Here is a 5,985-nt window from a genome sequence, read left to right on the forward strand (position 1 = left end):
ACTGGCTGGAAACTTCTTGATCTCACATCCAGAATTTCACACAGGTATGTCTAGGTATGTAATCATTCACTAACCTTTCTTGGCATCTAGTAGACTCTTTTTAAATAGGAAATTTATGATTCTCTAGGGTCTCAAATGTCACCATCTGACCACCCAACTCTTTTTGTCAATAGCACGTATCAACCTCCAAAATATGGGATAATTCCCTTACCTTTTTTTCCTCTTCTATCACTAGAGATGTAAGCACCAAGAAATTTTGGTCTTATTTTTTTATCACTCCTGCATCAAGAACTGTGCCCAGCATCTCATGGGTATTTAATAAATACTTGTAAAATAGGTCTTTGTTTTGTATTTAAGAAAGAAGCAATGAAAGTTGCATCTGCCCATGTATGTCTTGTTAACAGGCAGACTTCGCTTTAGACCGAGTATATGGGCAGCTGTCCACCAGGAGAGCCAGCCATTACACTAGGAACTCTAGGGGAAGAGACTGGAGAGGAATTTATACTGGGGTGTAAACACCCAAGTTCTTTCCAGAGACTTAATTCTGAAAAGTAATTGTGATACAATATTTTATCTGGAGTATTAAACAGATATTTTTAATAAGGATGGAGACTGCAGAGAGAGAAAGAGAATAGAAATCAGAAGTAATTCCACTTAATAGATGGTAGGACTACTGATGATCATTTTTACCTCTGTATTTTCCAAAATCTTTCAGTTTTTTCTACGTGTTAGAGAAATTAACAAAAATCAACATAATATGTTTACAAGATGCTCTAAGGAGGATTATCTGATTTCCGTATGATGTGAACTGTTCATGTCAGTATCTATTCAGGACTTCCTCTTAATCCTAAGTTACCACCTGATTCTTCTCTTCAGTTTTCCTCATGTTCTTTTAACTCTTTAACCATTTGGAAATATCACTTTAATTTAGGCACGGGTTTATTTAGAAATCTTCTATCTGATAGAGTTGTTAGCATTTCTGCTACCTAGGCAACAAAGCATGGTTCTGTCACTAACATCTTTTCATTTTTAGCAAAGTGAAATCTTAAACTCTTCTAACAAACTTGTAGAAATCAAAGCCAAACTTAAATATATTCCTCTCCCTGTTAAAGAAAAAAATGGGGAGTAGAGATAAGTGTAAAGAACTGCATATATGGCTGTGTTTCTTGGAGAGAGCAGAATGAGTTTGGAAAGAGACAGAAGAGTATATGTTTCAAAATAGAAGGAAAAAACTTGTGGAAATAACAAAAAATCCACTTCTAATTTCCAAAGTGTGATTAATGCCTTAAAAAGCATTTTGAATGACTACATATTTTGTACCTTAAATACATAGACCCATACACACTAGTCTTTTGTTATAAAAGTGATGTTGATGCATTTTATTATAGAAAAAAGGAAGTATTAAAAATGCAAATAAAAATTCCGGTTGAAATACCCTACCCTAAATTCTAGAGCTAAGTTCTCGAGGATGCACTTTTGATTTCTATACTTTTATTTTAAAATTATGTTGTGAACATTTGCATATCATTAAAGTTCTTCAAAAATCAGAATTTTTCAGAACCCTCAATGTACGATAATCCACCATTCCAATACAATTTTTCATTTAACTTTGTTCCAGTTTTTTATATCATAAATAGAAAGTAAAGAGCATCCCTGTGCAAAAAGTGTTGTCCACATCTCTTTCTCATTTCTAATGACAGAATTCTAGAAGAAGAATCCCTGGGTCAAATGATCAGAGGTTTTTAGGTTTCTGAAATATATAGCCAAATACCTCCCAGGCAGATGGTAATACTAAACATTCCTTCCAGGCTACTTGACAGCATCCATCATCTGACCATCTCTCACCCTGAATTGGCAGTTAAATAGGTTTAAAATGATGTTTAATAAAATAGATAGCTAATAAAAACCTACTGTATAGCACAGGGAACTTAACCCAATACTCTGCAATCACTTATGTGGGAAAAGACTCTAGAAAAAAATGGATATGTGTATATGTATAATTGATTCACTTTGCTGTAGACCTGAAACTAATACATTATAAATCAACTATACTCCAATAAAATTTTTAATAAGATAAAATGATATTTAGATTTGTGTGATTATCAGGAAAGTTGAACTTTCCCCCATCTTTGTTGGACATCTATAATTCCTCTTACCCGTGTCTTTTAATCCAGGTTTTTTATATAGATGTGTTTGTATTTTGCAGATTTAGAAAAAAATGTTACCTCTTTGCCTATCATCAGTGGTAAACATTTTTCCAGCATTGTCATTTCAATGTGTCCCGTGGTATTTTCTTTTTTGTTTAAGAAATGATAGTTTTAATATACAATGTTTAAGACTTTATGTCACCAATTCTATTGCTCTTGCTGAAAGATTTCTTCTCCTGTGAGTCATTTTTATTTGCTTCTATTATTTGTGCTGTTTGATACTATATATATTGCTTTATACAGACATCTCTAGAATTGATTACTGTGTGTGACATATGGGATAAGGTAAGGACCTAGTCCAATGTCTTCCATATGTCATTTATTGAGTAATCTGTCCCTTACTTTGTTCTGATGTCACTTTTATAGCATCTCAAGCCATTGTACATCAAAGGGTGCTTTCTTTTTTGAGGGTTAGTCTCTTTTATTGATTCATACTTGTGCAAGCGCCACTACTGTAGCTTGGCAATATATCATCTACCTGGTAGAACAAGTTCACCCTTCCTCACTAACTTTCCAAATTTTCTTTTGCTATTCTTACGTGGTGCTGAAGCTGAAGTTTCAATACTTTGGCCACCTGATGTGAAGAACCGACTCTTTAGAAAAGACCCTGATGCTGGGAAAGATTGAAGGCAGGAAGAGAAGGGGAAGACAGAGACAAGATGGTTGGATAGCATCTCCAATTCAACGGACTTGAGTTTGAGCAAACTCCAGGAGATGGTGAAGGACAGGGAAGCCTGGCGTGCTATAGTCTGTCGGGAGGCAGAGTCGGTCATGACTGAGCTACTAAACAGCAACAGCAACAAATTCTTACATACCTCTTCCTCCAGAAAAGCTACTGAAGAAAAAATCCCATTGAGAATGTGTTGGGTTACATTAAACCTAAAAATTAATGTGGATAAAATGGATATATTTACAATAGTCCACACAGATACACTGCAAGGCTTCCTATTTATTTAAGCCTTATTTTATGTTTCTTGGTATAATTCTATGGCATTTTTCACAAAGGTCTGACATATTTTTTATTAAGCTTGTATTTCTAGGTGTTTTATATTCCTGTTACTATCGTGAAAGAGTTTCGTTCCTCATTATACTTTCTGATTGTGCCTGGTGTGTTTGAAATCCACTGACACACATATTTATTCATCTTGCCAAGCTCAGTTATAATTATTTTTTAGCTGGTTCTCTAGGGTTTTCTAGATATATGATGATATCATCTGCAAACAATGATAACTTTGTTTTCCTTTTTCTGGTAATCACACTTCTTACTTTTGTTCTCTGCTGCAACCAAAACTTATAAAATAATAACTAACTGCAGGGAGGAGTGCAGACATTCTTGGTTTGTTCCCGATGCTAACGGCAATGTCTCCATTTGTATTTTCCTAATAAATTAAATGAGCTGTCAACATGAAAATGTTCCTTAATGTGTTAAGGAATTATTCTTATATAGATAACAAAAAGGTTTTTCTCATTAGAAATGATTGTAGGGCAGCTGGTCACACGGTGAGGGTGGGGGCAGAGGGGGCCGCTCTAGCCTGTGCCCTCGGTCTGTGACTGGGCTGGTACCATCCAGCAGACCTGAAATGTATGGTGCTGCTGGAACCAGCCCCAGGATCCAGATAACCTGCCACCCAAGTAGCTCCTGACCTCCAGAGACCTGCAAGAGTCTCCTCTGGCCTGAGAATGGCTACCCCTCCATATGAGCCAACGGCTGAATTGGTGTCAGCGCCTATGGGACAGTGTACAAGGCTCGTGATCCCCACAGTGGCCATTCTGTGGCCCTCAAGAGCGTAAGGAGGAGTGCTGGAGGAGGCCTGCCCATCAGCACAGTTGGTGAGGTGGACTTACTGCCATGTCTGGAGGCTCTTGAGCATCCCAGTGTTGTCTGGCTCATGAATACCAGTGCCACCGTCTAAAATGACCAGGAGGCCAAAGTGACCCTGGTGTGTGAGCATGTGAACCAAGACCTAAGGATGTATCTGGACAAGGTACCCCACCAGGCTTGCCAGTGGAGACCATCAAGGATGTGATGGGCTGGTTTCTAAGAGGCCTGGATTTCCTTCCTGCCAACGGCATCATTCATTGAGAACTGAAGCTAGAGAACATTCAGGTGACAAGTGGTGGGACACTCAAGCTGGCTGACTTTGGCCTGGCCAGAATCGACAGCTACCAGACAGCAATACACCTGTGGTTTTTAACACTCTGGTGCCGTGAACTCCAAAAGTTCTTTTGCAGTCTACCTATGCAACGCCTGTGGACATGTGGCGCGTTGGCTGTGTCTTCACAGAGACACTCTGAAGTTGACCAGATAGGCAGAAACTTTGACCTGATTGAATGGCCCCCAGAGGATAACTGGCCCCGAAATGTGTCTCTGTCCCCAGGAGACTTACCCTCCGCAAGGGCCCCGCCCAGTTGTACCTGAGACAGAGGAGCCTGGAGCACAGCTGCTGGTGGAAATGCTGGCCTTTAACCCTCATAAGGAACTCCGCCTTCCGAGCCTCACAGCACTCTTACCTACACGAGGCAGAAGGTGACCCCAAGTGAACAACAAAATGGCTGCAACAGAGCCAAACACCGACGACGTTTCCCTTCCCTGAATACTTGAGTGGAGACACCTCCACTGAGGAGGTGACCTCTGTCTTCATCGCCGAGGCTGTGGAGACTCCTCCTCCAACTTTTTACAGAGAATATTTTGCTGCCTTAAAGCCATTCCCCTCCAGCCCCTCCTTTTGAGGCTTATCCTTCTCCTGCCCTGCTGTGTCCTTACACACAGGGGTACATCCCTTGTTCTGCTCTTCCCTATGCCTGGATTTGGGATCTTTTTTCACACAGGAAAAACAACAAAAAATGATATGATTGCAATATTTTATTAGCGCTTTTCAAAAACTAATGATCTTATGAGTTTTTTTTTTTAATTTGACCTCTCAGTATGATATAACATAAGACTTTTCTAACATTAAACCAAACTGGGGCTTCTCTGGTGGCTTAGTGGTGAAGAATCCACCTGCCAATGCAGGAGACACGAGTTCGATCCCTGATCTGGGAAGACCCCACATGCCTCGGAGCAACTAACCCTTGCCACCACTGTCGAGCCTGTGCTCTAGACTGGGAGCCACAAGTGCTGAAGCCCACACACTTCATGGTCTTCAACACACTAGAGCACGTGGTCTTCAACAAGAGAAGCCACCGCGATGAGAAGCCTGCACCCTGTAGCTAGACAGTAGCCTGTGCTTGCTGCAACTAGAGAGAAGTACTCGCAGCAACCAAGACCCAGCCTGGCCATAAATAAATAAGATTATTTAAAAAAAAAAAAAACTGATAGCGTCTACTTGGTTCTGGTAGATTATTCTTTCCAAATAATTTTCTGAGTCCCATTGGCTATTACATTATTTAGAGTTTTGAAATATATGGGTCCTTTTCTTCTTATCCTATCTTTATTAGGTTTTATTAATAATAATAATAGCAGTTGTGATCATTTTGTACACTCATGCAATGTTTCAAATGCCACATTTTCTCCTGTATTTTCTTACAACATTTACAAATGAAATATAGCATTACATATATTTTGCAGATAAGGAACTGAGGCTAAGATTATACAGCTTGAGGGAGGAGCCTATCTCACTAGGCTCTGCTACATAGTTTTAAAGAGTTAAAAATGAGTTAAGTAGCTTTCCATGTTCTGGAATAGATTATATAGAATAGAAAAAATCTGTTTCTTGAAAGAATGAAAAGACTGATTCATGTATACACAGGAGACAAAATGATACTGTGAAAGCACATG

At 39.2% G+C, this 5,985-nt stretch overlaps 1 pseudogene; it reads left to right on the forward strand.

Moving 5' to 3' along the window:
* The first annotated feature begins 3,887 nt into the window (after positions 1–3,887).
* LOC136169764 (cyclin-dependent kinase 4 pseudogene) lies at positions 3,888–4,748 on the forward strand (annotated as a pseudogene).
* The last annotated feature ends 1,237 nt before the right edge of the window (positions 4,749–5,985 follow it).

Source organism: Muntiacus reevesi, chromosome 5 (assembly GCF_963930625.1).
Source record: "Muntiacus reevesi chromosome 5, mMunRee1.1, whole genome shotgun sequence".
In the NCBI taxonomy this organism is placed as follows: Eukaryota; Metazoa; Chordata; class Mammalia; order Artiodactyla; family Cervidae; genus Muntiacus; species Muntiacus reevesi.